A 17,219-nucleotide genomic window follows, 5' to 3' on the forward strand; every position below is an offset into this window, starting at 1 on the left:
GCACTCGCTGAAGCAGAGCAAAAGACTAGATGAGTGATTTAGAGCAGAAGAAGAAGCGTTTTTCCGCAGTTAAGCGACTTTATTCCTTATTTTTTCACAACAATCCTTTAGTAATTCGCCGTTTTGGGGAAGCGCTCGCCCCAGTCGCCCGCAGAGCGCTCCTCAGCGGGAGCCGGCCCGGGCCCTCCCTCAGCCCCGGCCGGGCCGGGCCGGGCCGCGGGTGCTGCCCGCGCGCGCCGGCAGGGGGCGCTGCTGCCCCGCGCTGGCCGCGCTCGCTCCCCTCGGCGGTTCCATTGGAGCAGCCGGAGACGAGTTGGCGCCATTTTGAAGCCGGCAGGGGGACCGGGGCGAGCTGCGGAAGGGGAGGGGGCTGGCGGCGATTGGCTGCGGCGGCGGCGGCGGCGGCAGCGCCTCTCCGAGCCCGGAGCGGCGGCAGCGCGGAGCGGACTCGCCTGCGACCAGCGAGGCGAGGCGGCTGCGGCGGGGTAAGGAGCTCGGCACCTCGGCCGCGGATACCCCCACCCCGTCCCCGCTCCATTTTCCCTTCCCGGGGGCGTGAGGGGCTCCCGCTCGGACCCGTGCTCCGCGGCCAACGCTGGAGGAGCACGGGGAGTAGAGGGGGAGCGGGAGGGCAGAGCTCCCCCTGGCCCGTGGTGAAGCTCCCCCTTCCCATCCCCCTCGCCCCTCCGCGGGGCTGCTCCCCTCCCCCTTTTTCCGTGGCCGCCGTCAAATACTAAATTCCCCCCCCTCCCCCCGCCCGGCACCCCGGGCCATGGGGTGACCTTGGCTGGGGTGCGCGGGGGCCCGGGAGTCACCCCCTCGCCCCGGTGGCCCTGCGGGCGGTGTCGCGCCCAGCGCTGGTGGCTCCTCGCGGCGCGAAGTGGCGGGGAGGGGGGGCGGGGAGGCTGCTCGCCCGTGGCTATGAGTGAGTGAGTGATCGCGGCTTCCCGGGTGTCCCTTTCCTCCCTGCCCCGGGCGTCCCCTCCCTCCCTTCCTGCCCCGGGCAGCCGGCCTGGTCCCCGCTCCGCGGGGCAGCACGGGGCTCCTGCCGCCCCGCGCGCCTGCTGCCCGGGCTGAGCGCGGGGACATCCCCGTCCCCTCCCCGCCCGCTTCGGTCTCTCCGCGCCGCACTTCGCTGCGCTCCTCAGCGGGAAGAGCTGCCGGGGACCGCGGTGTGCTGGGTCCCTACTTGTGTGCGAGCGCGGTTCTTTCATGCTGGCTTAGCTTTTTTTTTTTTTTGCCCCCTTCCTTTCCTCCTCTTTCTTTTTCCCTCCCACTTTGCATCAGGCTCTGTTAGAAAGCGCTCGAGAAGGGAGGACGGGGGGAGCTTTGGGGGGGCGGTTGCCGCCGCCTGGTAGATGGAAAACTATGAATTTTACATCTGAATTGCCAGATGGAGAATGGTTAATTTATAGGTTATGTATTGTTTACGTTGAGAGCCTCCGGTCAGGAATTTAGGTCCGTAACTTCATCCTGCTGCAAATAAATCACTATCTGTTCTCTAAAACAAATCAACAATTAATGATAGTGAACAGTCCTGGAAAATTAAACTGCAGCAGACCAGCTCCTACAGAGCTGGATTTTGTCTTGAAAGCCTTATTCCGACTTTTATGCTTGCTTGCTGCGCGGTTGCTTTCTGAGAGCTGTGATTATTTAGTTAGGCGTTGTGTTTTCCCATTTAACACAACTGCTGAAGCGTTCTCGTGTTGGTCTTTGTTTTGTGCTTGCCGGGTAGGTGCTTTGGCTGTAATTGATTTCTCTTCGCTGGGGATGGAGTAGAAAGAGCATTGGAAATTTGAGTGGCTTTATAGTTGAAAATGAGTGTCAAATCACGTTTTGGGAAGGGAGTAAGTTGACATGCATTCTTTCAGGTTTTACCCTTTCACCCTAGTGGAGTTGTTCAGTTTTTGGGGGGGTAGAAATTTTGCCTGGAATGTTTTTTGTTTAGTACAGATATGCTAGATATTATACTGTGTAAAGTAACTCCTCAAAAAGAAGTGAAAGAGCTGAATGTGTGCCACGCTCAGATCACCTGAAAGAAGAGTGACAGTGACAGGCCGTCAGGTAAGGTGGTTTAGCAGAGGTGTGTGTATGGTGTTCATCACAGCGTTTGAAATGGTGCACTGCTGGAGAAAGTAGTTTAGTACTTCAGCACTTGCATGACATCTTGTGTCTATGTTTAAAGCAAGGTTGAACTTAATTATTGTAGGGTTGGGGGGTATGGTGTGTTTGGGTGGGGTGTGGTGTTTTGTTTGGGTTTTTTTCTATAGATACTATACTGGAGTATCTGCCTATACGTTCCTTGCATCCTCTTTACTAGTTAATATACAGACTGGAAAAACTGTGGTTCAGTTTTTGATGAAACAACTAAATAAATTAAAATGGAAAAATCATGTTTAGCGCTTGTATGCAACTTCTTTTTTCTCTTGTAAATAATGAATTTAGACTTTATCTAACATGCTTACCTATGGACTGAAGAATAAGTCACCTAAGTCGTTATTAAGCTGTAATTAACCATATAAAAGCCAACAGTCATTGCTAGCACTTGGAAAAGCACAGTAATGAAATATGGGCATAACCTCGGGCATTATCCATTTTTTTCTGTAGAACAGGAGGTTCTGTTACATCCTATAAATTGGGAGAGATGCATTTTCTTTTGGGATATGTTGCTCTCTACCAGGCTTTCAGGTTATGCCTTTTTCCTCTCTTCCTTCAGTCACACAGTTTATAGCCTTACAGAGGAGTAAGAGGGTGTATGTGTCTGTATGGGTATGAGTCTTCTGGTTTAGTAGAGGATTTTCATTTAAAAGTGTTTGGTGTTAATTGTTTTTATTTCTTTAAACTTGAATTAGGAGAGGTGATAAAGACTACTTGTTGCACAAAGGAGAATTTTCATGAGTGCAGCAAATACGAAAATGTGAAGTTGAACAGTAAAAGCATGCAAAATTGGAGATGGAGGGAAAATGTGATACTGCAACTCATTATTTTTCCTTATCAGTTTCACTGTAATATCCCTATCCCTTTATATTGCTTGCAGTATAAAAGAGGAAGGTATGTCTTTCCTACTGCCTTTAGAGAAGCTCCTTTTTAGGATCAAAAAGTAGTTCTGATATGTGGAATATTACCTTACCACTTGTCAGTATCATTCTTCTTTTGAGAAATACCTAAAGTAATGGTGTTTTTACTCTTAGCACAAAATGTCAATACTGCAATGTGAAATAATCTTTGGACAGACTGAGAGAATATTGGAGGCTTTCAGTCAATTCTGAAAATAGGTGGTAAGGAAAAACTGAGGAAACTTTTAAAAGGTGTGTTAGTGTGTGATTGTGCTTGGTGGTGAAGTGTGTTGATTTTCCAGATCTGTAGACTCTCTGGACGGTCTGAGCAGCACTGACTGACAGATCTGGGAAAGAGTCAAAGCTTTTAAAGAATTGTAAAATACCTGCTTTAAAAAAAGAGAATATTTTCTTTCCCTCAGAGATTGAACATCTAAAAGTCAAGGCTATGCATGTATATAAATTACATACCTCTTGCTTTTCCATTGGTGGCCTATTCAGTTGAATGTACTCTTGTAGAAAACCTGAGGTGTTTTTAAATCTGCTTAGCTCTGTTACTAAGAACAGAACTTAATATAGTTCTGTAAAGTAAAAATAAGAAAAAAATAATGAAAAGTGAAGCGTATGAATGAAAATTAACTTTGTTATTTTAGGAAGTTAGTGGTTTGTTTCAAAACCTCTTTGGAACATTAAGGATTCACAGTAAAAAAGCTGTTTATGTTAATATTTGCTGTAACAAATCCAACTTGAAAGAATTCAATTAAATACAAGTAATATTTTAGTTTCTAAGAATCAAAATGTTAACACCTCCATTCTTTTTAAAGTTTGTTACTGTCTGTCTCAGTGTATATTGCTTTTAAACCCTTTCTAAAGAGTGAAGAAGTCCCTGAAGCAGGTTCTGAGGATTAAGACCTCTATTACTTTGTCCCTATCTGTGGAATTTACTCTTTTGCATCCAACCCCAAGCATTGGAAAAACATTCTGTTTGTATAATACTGCCTGATCTTTGGTTCTATTTTTTCAGCTCACCACAACTTAGGTATTAATATGCTTCAAGAAATAATAATAAAAAAGTGCCATACCTCATTGGGAACAGATGGGGATGTTTGTACTAATCATCTTGTGTCTGTCACCATTTATACGGGAGTACCGTAACCAGGGATCAGGACCCCATCTGGGGTTTTCTAATTCAGACCCTGTTCTTTAAAGATCAGTTCCAGACAATACTAACTGTGTGTACTTTTTCTCTGACTTAACTGGGAATCCTGGTGAATGTTTCTGCTACTGAAATGAGATGCTTTGCTTTCATGCTTTTTAATGGACAAAAAAAGACATGAAGTTAGCAGTCAAAAATGTTATTGTCTTAATTGCTTCCATTGTAGTCACCTAAACTACAAATTCATAGAACATAGAATGGTCTGGGTTGAAAGGGACCTTGAAGATTACATAGTTTCAACTGTCCTGCCATGGACAGGGAACCTTCCACTAGACCAGGTTGCTCATGGCCCCATCCAACCTGTCCTTAAACACTTCCAGGGATGGGCCTCCACAAACTCTGTGGGCAGCCTTTTCCACTGTCTCACGACCCTCAGAGTAAAGAACTTTTCCTCAATATCTAACCTAAACCTACTCTCAGTTTGGGGCAATCCCTCTTGTCCTGTCACTACATGCTCTTGTGAAAAGTTCATCCATCTTTCTTGTAGGCTCCCTTCATGTACTGGAAGGTCACAATTAGGTCAGCCTGAAGTCAGGCTGAACAATCCCAATTGCTCATAGGAGAGGTGGTCCATACTTCTAATCAACTTTGTGGCCCTTCTCTGGATTTGCTGCCTGATGTCTTTCCTATGCTGGGGACAGGAGTCTGTAGCTCTTTTAAAGAGTATTTAATTCAGCTAAAATGTGATAGCTGAGGAAGTGACTCTTGAGAAGGTGGTTGTCCACAGCTTCTGCCAAAGCAGTCTTGTTGTCTCTGAGATCCCAGTATATCCACATTGTAGTTCACTTGAAAAACCTTCATCCTGAAAGTCTTAGAAAGAAAGGGAATCAATAAAAAACTACTGAAAGGGAGAAAACAACCAACCAAAAACCTAAGTTATCCACAGTAAGTAGAAACATACTGCTCATGAGGAAGTCCTGAAAAAATGAAAATCAAAACTTCGTGTATGTAATCTTTGGGCCACCTTGAGTTTGACTGTTCACTTTTGTTTTTACTGCTTTGTTACTTAGATGTACATTCCAATGAAGGCAATCAGATTTCTACGAAATCTTTGTCACCACATATGTTTGGTTTTTGTTTTTAACAAAAAATAATCAAATTGTTGTCAGCTATGAGAATTGAGCAGAAGACACTTCATGGAAACTTGTAATTACCTTTAGGGATTTTTAAAAATTTTTTTCTTTTAGTTTTTGTGCATCTGCCTATGTAAAATTTCAAGGACTTTTCTTTGGGAAAATGTATGAAGATGCTAGGCAGCTTGCCATTAGGTGTGATATTTTCTCTGATAATTTTGTTGATTTTGTTACTTGGCAGCTCAGGATGTAGCATTATGTGTAGTTCCTGAACACAGAAACAAAGTGTATGGAAGTAACTGTAGCTTTTTTGTGACATCACTTTGTGAAAGGTTTTGTGAGGGATTATGTACGTGGACAGTCCAAGTGCCACCCGGTGCATTTCAAAAGTCTAAGTGAGACAAATTCACTTAATTCATGGTACAAAATAAAGTGTACATTTGCTTTTCTTCCTCTGAGTATGAACTGATAAGAATAAGGCTATAACTTTTGCTTTCCTGGGTTTTCAAAATGAAAGACAAAATAAATAAGCCAATGATAAACTCTTCAAAAGAGTTGTGAGGAAGTTTTTCCAAGGGACAACAAACAGGAGATGCATTTTGTCTTCCATTTGCTCAGCTTGGATCATGCAGTTCATCATTCCTTCAGTTACAGAAATGCTTCCAAGAACTAAGAAGATAGATTTTTGGTGCATGTACAATTTTTGGGAATGAATATTCTACACTTTTTTTTTTAATGACTGGCTGATCTGTACTTTGAGAATGTGAAATGCTTAGAAAGTTTTCCCCAAAGTTACAAATGTTGCCTGTAGTAAGTTCTCCATTAGGTTGTCCATACTGCATTTTGTATATACATATAAAGGCATATTTAAAGTAACTTTTTATTTTGTAATGGGCCATTGCCCCCTAGATCTTCTGTATTACATACAGAAAAGCTTTAAAACAATATTAAAATTGCAAATTCTTTTTTAAAATGGTAAACAATTTAAATTAATTTTTGTCCTTGTAAGTACATGCTATGGTAGTCTTTAGTTATAATGTGGGGTATTTTCAAACCACTGTATTTAGGAATTAGAACTGCATATCAAAATCGGCACACATATTTTCCAAAAGCTTGAAAATGTAAAATGAATTGACAGGGAACTGTAGGGAGGGAGAAGCATATCTAGTAATTTGAATGATTGAATGTCACTTTGGGATACTGGAATTCATTCCTTCTGTCAGTTTCTTGTGATCCCAAGCAAGTCTGTTTAAACCAAACTTCCCACAAGAGCTTATTAGTAGTGCATTGATTTCCTGGGAGACAGGCTCTAGACCCAGACTACTTCTGCTTGGCTCAACAGATGCTTTAGTTTTAGATGCAGTGCTGGATAAATTGGCATACTTTTAAAAGTTGTGTCCTAAATTCCTCCTCCTGAATTCCTGTATAGGCAAAAATGGTTGCTAGTTCTTAAACTTCAGTCTGTATCTTGGGTTAGTAATCTATGAAATGAGACAAATACTTATTTTTATGAAAAATCAGTGAAAGTGTTGCAAAAAAAAGTTAATTTTTATGGCACGCCAACATAGTACAGCCATGAAACCTTACAAAAGCCCAGTAAGAAATTAAGTCTCTTCAGAGTGTGGCTTAAATAGAATGTAGTAAGGGACACACATAACATTATAAGGAGAAAAGTTGAATAGCTTCTTTGCTTTGAATGAAAAAGAAATCCTGTGGTGTGGAAAATAGTAGTGAAGGATCAGGTATATCAGCTCCTTTGTGTGTATTCTCTTTAATATTGTATAAGAAACTTGAATTCTGTTTGTAACTCTTTATAAATGATTTTACAACTATTTCTGTATTTTCATTCCTTTTTAATTGAACGTAGTAAACAAATTCACTGTATGGATGTGCTTCTGTCAGTCTTTAGGTTGTAACCTTTAGCTTTGTATCCATGATTAATTGATGGAATGCTATTAGTAGCAATAAGTTTTTCTCTTTGATCAGCTTTATGTGGGGTTAGAGATGAGAGCTTTTCAGTGGATTCTTGCAAGTATTTGTTATGGGTAGAAGGGCAGTGTAACCTGCTGTTTGCACACTGTATGCTCTGGAAAGTACTGAGATCTGCTGGGGCTGGATTCCCCTCCTGCCAGCTGCAGCTGGTCTTTCTACTCTGATCTCTCTTTAGTGACTTCTCTGCCTAGTTTGTCCTCAGACCTCTTGGGCTTCCAATCCTTCATTGTGCAATGTATTTCCTCTCTCACCTTCTTCAACATGTCTTAGGCTTTACAGGATCATAGAATAGAAAAGGTTGGGAGGGACCACTGGAGGTCACCTAGTCCAGCCCCCTGGCTCCAACAGTGTCCCTGAGAGCACCTTTCTTGGGACTGTGTCTTGGTGGCTTTTGAATGTCTCTGGGGAAGGAGACTTCACAACTTGTCTAGGCAGCCTGTTTCAGTGCTCAGTCATCCCTATGGAAAATGAGTTCTTCATCTTCAGATGGAACTTTGTGTATCAGTTTCTGCCCATTGCCTCTTGTCCTGTTGCTCAGCACCACAATGAAGAGCCTGGCTCCATCCTCTTGATGCCCTCCCTTCAGATGTTTATGTACATTATTTTGTTTCTATTTTTTCCCCTTTTCTTCCCTTTCTCATTAACTTTGCTTCTTGGTTGAATGCCTTTCCTGTAACCCCTAAACTTTCTAGTCCCTAAACTTTCTAGTCTATCTAGTCTGATAGAGCCTGTTAGGTCTCTCTTAGTAGAAGTGTTTCCAAACCTCAGCTGTTTCTCTGGTAAGCTGAGCTTTTTGTCTTAATTAAGACAGACTGCTCTTGCACTGAGAATCTGGCTGAGGTGTGAACAAATCCAGTTTTTTGTGCTAAATAAACAGCAACATCTGGCTGTAAGCAGACAGGTGGATTAGAGATGGATTCAGCTGTCAGCAGGATTTACCAGATGTGTTGGTTAGTGTGGTTTGGCTATGTGAACCTTCTAACTTCAGGGGAATAAGGAGAGAGCAATGAGCAGTTCTTGTGTGTGCATGAAAAGTTCTTGTACCTTTAAGTAATAGGTAGAAACTCTCTGAACTGTTGTATCATGATTGTATGCTTACAGTCATAGTGCAGGCAGCTATATTTCTTTATTAATAATTTAAAACTTCCTCCTTTCAGTTGAAAACCTTGTTCTTTTGAAATGAATAAGCATTTGTTTCCTATAGGTGTTACTTGGGTCGTAGTGGGTGCTATTTATGGAACACAATCCAGTGGGGAGTTTATACAATTTTTCATCATTGTTTTTGATTTGATTTGTTGGTTAATGCTCTCCTGGGTAGGAGAGGTCTTCTTGGGGAGTGTATTGCAGGGTACTGTGAGGCAGTGATCCAATCTAGTAAAATGTGGTCCGTGTCCTTACAGCACATCAGTGCAGATCTGAGCTTGACGGAAGCACAGCCTACACAGTGATGCACGCCATGAGTTTGTCTGTCATTGTGCAGCAAATGTGGCATAGAACTGTAGAAATTCTTAAGCTGGAAGGAACTCATAAGGGTCGTTAAGTCCAACTCCCTGCTCTGCAGAGGACTCCCTAAAACTAAATCATTTAATTAAGTGATGTCCAGACATTTCTTGAACTCTGACTGGGGTGACTGATCACCTGTCAGTGAAGAGCCTTTTCCTAAAGTCCAGTATGAACTTCCTCTGATGCAGCTTCATTCCATCTCCTTGTGTCCTAATGTGAGTGATGAGCTGCAACTGAAGGATAACTAAATATTAAAAAGAAAACAAACCAGGGTTTGTAAATTTACTATCAAGAAAGTTGACATAGCTGTACATATGCTCTGTTTATACAAAAACAGGAGTAAAATTTACTAATGTATGTAAATTTCTGAAAGTGGGATACAAAGAAGATAGAGACTCCACGCAGTGGTGCCCAGTAATAAATCCAGAGGCAATATGCACACACTGGAACACAAGAGGTTCGTTCTGAATGTTTTCACCATGACAGTGGTCAAGAACCACAGGTTGCTCTGGGCATTTGCAAGGTCACTATCCTGGAAGATCCTCTAAAGCTGTCTGGATGCACTCCTTGGCAAATGGGTTTTAGGCGACCCTTCTTCAGCAGGGAGTTCCAACCTCAGCCATTCTGTGAAAATTCAACCCTATTCAATCCCATAGGGCTAAATAATTGTAAGGGATGAATAATTGTATTAGAAAAAGTTACAGGAGTCAATATATTATTGGCAGAGAAGTTGTATGTTGGTTGAATTTTGAGGTGGGTGTCAAAGGTAAGTTAAGACTTAAATATTAAAAGAATCTTAAGCTTTTTTTTTTAAAGTGATCCTACTGATAGATCCATATATAACAGTAGGTGACTAGATTGTGAAACTGTTGCTGGTGCTTGTGGTCTTATAATGCACTTAGTGCACCTGGTTGTAATATGTCTTCATCTAATCTGTACTTTGTGATCAGTTATGGGTTCTTTCTGTCTTTGGGGACACAGTTCTCTTTTTCAGTCTGCTTTTCTGTCACAGTTATACAAAAAGCAAAATAAAATGTTTTAGCTGGGAAGAAAAGCTGAACTGATAGAGGCCATCTGGGTAGACAACTTCTATTTGTAAAACACCCAGCTGAATGTGTTTTTGGTACTAAGATTGCTATATGTGGTTATATTATAAATGTCTGTTTATAATTCATGTTGATTAGGAGTGGATGCACTATTGTGTAGAACAACATCCAACTTGGCAGTTGAATACCCATGCTTTTTTTAGGCCTTACAGTTCAATCCATCCCACTAGCATTCTTTGTTTGATCTTTAGTAATTCTGTATCAAATAATTTGTGGGATGTAAATTTTGTATTTTTTTAACATTATATGCAAAGTTAGAAATGGAAGTGTATCTCATTTAGGTAAAGAAGTTCTGACTTGTTACAAAAGCAGCTTTGTATTGGTTGACCATTGTGAAGTTTTCCATAATGTCATTTTGCTTCTGTGGTAGCATATTAGTATTTTTTAAAATTTCATTTTAGTTGCTTATTTTATTTATTTTTAGTATTTTTTTTTTTAATATTCTTAGTGCTGGGGCTTTTTTTCCTTGGGGGGGACATTTGTTTAATTTTAATTCTTATCAAAAACCCCCAAAACAAAAAACCAATGAAGTTTCATGGTAAGACTCAGTAAGGCACTTTTGGCCAAATAAATGTTACACTAAAATAATACCAAGTCTTGTTTCCTCCCAAGGGGCAACAGAGAGGTTAAACTTGATTTGTGCCTGACGTCTGTGTGTTGTAGTTGTCTCCTGCTTCCTGTTATGTTCTCCTTATTTTCCTCATGGCTTCCATGCCATTCTTACATGGTTTTTTTTCTTGGCTTGTGTGAGTACTACTGCTGTTAATCATTTAAAATTATGTATTGCAAGGTATCTGAGATTTGTGTCTGCTTTTTGAAAATAGTTAATATAAAGAAAAATAGTAATTCCTGCCTCTTTTCCTCCATTCTTTTCTAGCAGCTGGAGGAAGGAAACAAATAATTCCTGCCTTACTAAATCTTAAAGTAACTTCCCTGGTAAAAGACAGCTGTGTCAATATTACGACCATAAACCGTTACATCCATAATGTTGTGGAATTTTGATACCTAGGCTGGTTGTCAGTTTTTCTCTTCTTTTAGAGTATCAGCCTATGAACTTCCAGTGTTTCTGGTGATTCTGGAAAGAGAATGTTTTGTGGAATTCATAGTCTGCTTTTCAAATGTTCCATATGAAAGCAATGGGCTAATCTCTGCATATTGGTCAAGTCGTACAGTATTCTATTTGGATATTTTGTTTCAGATATTGACAAGAAAATAATTCTTAAATTTTAATTTAAAAACTAGAAGTCTGCCTCTCGTGATTAGTTTTTCTTCTTTGGGCTATTTGTCTTCGACACTTTGTCTTATGTGATTCATTTTCTTTGGGTGGGATCTCCTGGTATTTGTGTGATTTATGGTGATTTCTGCCTCTTTCTGCTCATCTTCCTGGCAGTCTCTTCTTGTCACCTCTGTGCATGTGCTGTCCTCATGTAATAGACTTCATGGGCGCTTCTCCTAGTTTATACTATCTGCACGTTGTATTCCAAACTAGTTCTTGCCAGAACTTGAGATGGGTGTTAGCTGATGGAGTTTTGGGTTTGTGGGCATTGGTTTCTTTGTTTGTTTCACAGAATGGGTCAGGTTGGAAGGGACCTGGTCCAACCTCTCTGATCACAAGCAGGGTTGCCATAGATCACATTGCATAGGATTGTGTCCAGATAGTGCGTGAATATCTTCACTGAGGAGAGGAGGTTCTTGAATACCTTGTCCTAGAATTAATGTGAGTAGAAAAATCACCATGAGACTATAACCTAGACATTGGCCCCTCTTTAGACCTCTGTGTTTTCCCCTCAAAGCTGATGTTTTTTTCAAAGTTAGTGTGTATATTCTTGTTTAGATTTCATATGCAGTCTTTGTATTTGCAAACATTTCTGTTGCTCTAAACTTTCAGTGTTTTACTGAGTGACAATATTATCCATCTCTGCATCCATCTGCCTATGATTTCCAATTTAATGCTTCCGTAATATATGATAACTGGTGCAAGGAAAGTGTTTTATCACAGATAAACCAAACATAAATTATTCCAGGGTAATATGATAAACCTGAAAGTTACATTTATCCCTGTTTTTGAAATTTTGACTGTAGTATGCAGATTTTTTCTTAAACTCTCAAAATATTACTGATATCAAACTAGTGCACCTCTAGTGGTAGTTTTATTACCTTTTTTTTTTTCTCTGCATTAGTAATGGGAGTGCTGCTTTTATTTCCTTGCAGTGTACCTTAATTTTTAAAGTTAATTTAAATTTTTTAAATTGAAGGGTACTGCACCATAATTGTTAAATACCTTTAAAAACCTTTGTGGTCCACACAGGTTCATGAATTCTTGGATGGTGCCCATGTGATTGCTTTGATTTGAAAATGTGGAGTTTGTAAGTGTATACACAGTAACTTCTGATTAAAGATACCTGTTACCAGTTGTCACAGGAAAGTTTTACCTGTCATTTCTCTGAAAATGGGTATTCAGTTGATTTTATGGGATACTTCAGTATCCTATGTAGGATGCTTCAGTAACTTCTTTCTTTTCAGTCATTACTATACAGCAGTACTTCCTTTTTGAGTCTAGCTGCTGAAGTGCAATTTCTTTTTTTTTTTTTTCTTTTTTCTTTTTTTTTCTTTCTTTTTTTTTTGTTAAGCTTATTTACAGTGGATATCTCAGTTTGGCTTCAATTTTACCTTTATTTTTGTATTTCCTGGTCTCTGTGGTAGAACTGTCCTGTTTTGAGGGCTCTAATTACTACTTACAACTTCACTAAGTGGTTGTTGGAGTTCACTTAGTAGTATAAAAACATTTCTTGCACCCCAGTCATGGGTACAAAAACTTAAAGCTTAATTTTGTTCCTTTGGCATGGACATTGCTTGTGACCCCTCCCTGTCTGAGTTATGTACATCACCAAATCACTTCTGTTTGAACACTCTGAGGACTGGTCATAGTTTGTCTTAAGATTTTGTGTAGTATGCTTGAATAATGTGACCACCTAAGGAATGGTTTCCCTAGCACTTGGCTAACTGACAAATATATTGCAGATGTCTATTTTATTAAAATCATATTTAGTCATCCTACACTCTTCTTACTCTGTCAGATTCTTTTACTATTGCCTTCCTGTTTTTATCTCTTAGTAATTTCTTTTCCTGCAGCCATACACAGAAATAAACCATTTTAATTCTTACAGTCCCTTTTACTTAGTCGTGAGTAGAAGTGTAAAAGCAGAGATCTCACAATGATAAGTCAGTTTTATTTTTCCTTAGGTTGTTGAATGGTTTAATGGTGAATTCTTTTATATAGTTTCTGAGATTTTTTTTTTTAAATCTGAAAATGTTTCAGTGAAAATGATGTTTCGTAAAGGGCATAAAAAAGGGGCAGTTTTATTAAAAGACAAATGGCAACAGTAACATCTGGAAAAATGCCGAAACTTAAAGTTGGGTCTCTTACATTTTGGGGAAGCTGCAAGTGTCTGCAACACCACTGGAGAGAGCTGTGTGCTGAGATAAGTTGGTACTGAATACTTTCTACTTGCTAAATCTTTGGGAGGCTTTCTTTAATGAAGTTTGAAAAAAAACTTATCAGTGGAAGTGAGGACTTGTTTGGGATCATTTGCTAACTTATTGCAACTCTGTTTAAGTTGCTTGAGGCCCTTTAGTGTGCATGTGTTGATTTTGGTATCATGTGTTAATCTTTTCTTCTCTGTTCTTTTCTGAATCCTCTAAATCCACTCTACATTGTGATGTTTCTTCTTGCACAGTTACCACCTGCACATCTTTTAATTTTCCAAAGTTAATATGTTAATAAAGAAACTTAAAAAATGCACTTTGCTGCATTTTCTGGTGTAAGTTTGAAAAAAGTATTTCCTAATTTAAACAGGTTATTACTTATGTATGACTGTCAGAGGACTGCCATTAATGGCATTCTGGAGTGAAACCCAGTACTTTTTATGTCATTTGTTGGACTGAGAGTTACTTTTACCTTATAATTTGGGTCTTCATTCCAGAAGACATTTAATCAGTGGCTTCTGTAAATTCTTCCTCTAACAGTCCTTACTATGCTGCCTTACAGAAATGGGAAGCTAGCATTTTATTGATATGGATAATACTAGTATCTTGATTTAATGATAGTTAAGTAAACAGTATAACATGATACATTTCTAAAAGAAAATGGAAAGTATTAGTCCAGGCATTACACCTGAATAAGTATGAAGAATAACCTGGATTTATGTAAGCACCTTTGGTCCAACACACTAAAGTTTTCTATTTTATTCTACAGCAAAAACAATTAATATCAGCTTACCAAATTTCAGCTTGGAGTGGCTTTTTATAGACAAGTTATAACTCCCTAGCAGTAGATACATTATGGAAATAGGTTTAGTTTAGTGGCAGTTGGATAATGCAAGTCTCTAACACCAAAGCCACTTCTCACCTTGCTGTCAATCAGCTGTATGCCAGCAGGAATTTACCAGGATGTAAAGAATTTCTGTAAATGACTAAAATTGTTATGTTGTTTGTGTTTTAATAATAATACTAATGCAGTAGAAAGATGCCTGCCTCTTCCACTTGCCTAAGTTGCTGAGTAATCTCTTAATGATATCTTGTTGCATCTTTTGTGGAAATTACATCTTGACAAATTTTTTCATAGGTCCTGTGTTGTTGAAACAAAGTGATCTTCAAGCATTTGTCATGGTTTATATTAATTCATGCAAGGGTGCTACACGCTGAGGGTGCAGAAATAAAAATTGCATAAAAATAATAAAAAGAAATTACAAACTGTGTGTTGAAAAAGGAATAGAGCTTTGGAGTGAAATCTGTAGTGTGATTTATGAGATGGAAAAGATTTTGCTTCATTGCAATATCCCATGAGAGAATTTAGGAAAATGTTTTTGGGTCTTCTAAACTGTTTTTGGATTGTTGATGGAATAGCCTCTGACAGTGAGAGGCCACTGGTCATCCTGCTTGTTTGTAGAGAAAGTGTTGATGAATATTTGCCAATCCTTTTTTTTGGCTACACTTTCTAGTTAGGATGGTATGAACTGTGTATATTTAGTTCTTTACACATTCAAATTTTTTTCCATGTGAACCATTTACTAAATTCACTTGAGCTTCTAATACCTTTGTGAATGTGAAGAAAGTATTATTCTTACCAGCATATTAAAAAATGTCTTGCAAACATAGATTTAAAAGTATATATATTAGCCTACATAAATTTGATGTGTACTTTCTTAGATTTTATATACATTATTTAAAAATTATCTCAAGAATAGCTATAATTATGTATATTCAGTGAAAGTTCTGAAAAATAATGATAGAATTTGCTTAGTTGATCACTGTTTCTAGAGATCTTCTAAGTCCTCATGTTTGGATTCTGGATTTTTAAGAGGAAGCAACAGTAAGGCAGGAGACAGACTTGTGAGGAATATAGGGATGATTTGCTAAAGTTTGCTTCATCACTTGGGTAAGACTTCTACAAAACTATCTGGAGGATGAGAATTTAAACACATGTATAGATCTCTGGAAAGTCACTGTTGACACATGATATCTTCATGTGTGTCAAGGCACAGTTTGTTTAATGATTATCACAGTTAATTAAATCACCATAGGCAATGTAAACTATCAACCAAACAAAATACAATTAAATGGAGTGTGGTTTAAGTCCTCCAGTTAGATCATTGACTTAACATCCTCTAATGATATTTATTGACCTATGAAGTATATTTGCATAGATACCTAATATGCAAGATATCAATCCATGTTTTATTTGCATAATCACAGTCTGTATTTTAAAGTATTGAGCAAGTAGTATATGTGAAGTTAAGCTATTTATAAAGTTATCTACTATATAGAAAACATTTATGAATGTTTTAGTAATATAATGGCCAGTAGACTTAGCTGGAACTGAGTAGCTGTTGGATGCTACTGATTATGTACAGAACTCATGTGTAGTTTATTTATTTGAGCTTGACCAATTTTGGCAGTGGTGCTTATTACTAATTAAGTCTGTTCAGATTAATTGATTGTTTCCATTTGTGGTCTGGCTGTTAGTCATAATTTTACATTAAATATGATCTTCTCATTTTTGTTACAAGAGGTAAATGACTTTTTAATCCATCCTGATCTAATGCCCAATAGATGTAACTTCTGCTTTTGGGTTTTTTTCCATGCTTTAGTTTTCCTGTTGTCATTGTACAAAGGGTATGTGTTTTGTCATCTTTTTTTCTTTTGTCTGTAGTAGTTTCTTCCACCCCACCTCCCTTATAACTTAGTTTTTAAATTGTCATGCTATTTTGTACATAATATTTTTCAATATACTTCTGAAGACTGGCTCTCAGTTCCTGACTCTAGGTCTTAGAGAAATTACAATTGCAGTGGTGCTTCTGTGTTGAAACAAGCAGTTCTGGACATCTTAAGTCCTACTGTATCATCTCCATGTGTACAGAGAGTGGGGTTTGTATCTTAAATGCTCTACTAGCTAAAAATTTATTTATTTTCTTCATAATTTTTGAAGATTTAGCTTACAATGCTGTTTAACATTACTGAAAAAACTAAAGTCTGGTTGAAACATGATTTTTATTCCTATTTGTTAGGACTGTAATTTGTTATATATTTGTTCAAGTTTCTTGTGACATCTATTTTCCTTCTTTATCTTCATATAACAGCAGAAACAGGGCACATGTTAAAGTTTAGTTTATGTGCTGGGATTCTGTGTGGTGCAAAGCATTTCATGGTCTGAATTGTTTTCTTGCCTTAAAAAAGGCATCCATGTGAACATTTTCCTTTTTCATAGGATCATAAATATTGGAAAAGACCTTTAAGATCATTGATTCCAACTGTTAACCCATAACTACCGTGTTCTCCACTAAACCATGTCCCCAAGTGCTGCATCCACGTACCTTTTGAACACTGCAAGGGATGGTGATTCTCACAACTCCCCTGGGATGCTTGTTTCAATGCCTGGCCACTCTTCTGGTGAAGAAATTTTTCCTAACGTCAAATCTAAACCTTTCCTAGTGCCATTTGAGGTAATTTCCTCTTGTGTTGTCATAGATTACCTGGAAGAAAAGACAATCCCTACATTACCACACCTTTTCTCAAGTAGTTTTTGAGAGCAGTAAGGTCCCCCCCTGAGAGCAGTAAGGTCCCCCCCTCTCCGAGTCTCCTCTTCTCCAAGCTAAACAACCACAGCTCCCTCAGCCTCTTCTTGTAAGACTTGTGTTTTTTCCCTTATGATGCTGTATCTGGATACATACTGGGTGTTTGGAAACATGGTGGAGAACTTCTAAAATATCATTTG

General features: G+C 39.0%; 1 protein-coding gene across 4 annotated transcripts in view; it reads left to right on the forward strand.

The window, feature by feature from the left end:
- Positions 1-368: 368 nt before the first annotated feature.
- PDS5B (PDS5 cohesin associated factor B) overlaps positions 369-17,219 on the forward strand; it is a 99,895-nt gene continuing 83,044 nt past the window's right edge. For 3 of the 4 annotated variants that reach the window (XM_050973074.1, XM_050973085.1, XM_050973083.1), the window contains exon 1: positions 369-485. The gene's annotated coding sequence lies outside the window, so the exon portion shown is untranslated. Of the gene's footprint in view, positions 486-1,948; positions 2,065-17,219 lie in introns of all 4 variants that reach the window. The other variant, XM_050973081.1, reaches the window with a different exon arrangement.

Source organism: Serinus canaria, chromosome 1 (assembly GCF_022539315.1).
Source record: "Serinus canaria isolate serCan28SL12 chromosome 1, serCan2020, whole genome shotgun sequence".
Classification (NCBI taxonomy): domain Eukaryota; kingdom Metazoa; phylum Chordata; class Aves; order Passeriformes; family Fringillidae; genus Serinus; species Serinus canaria.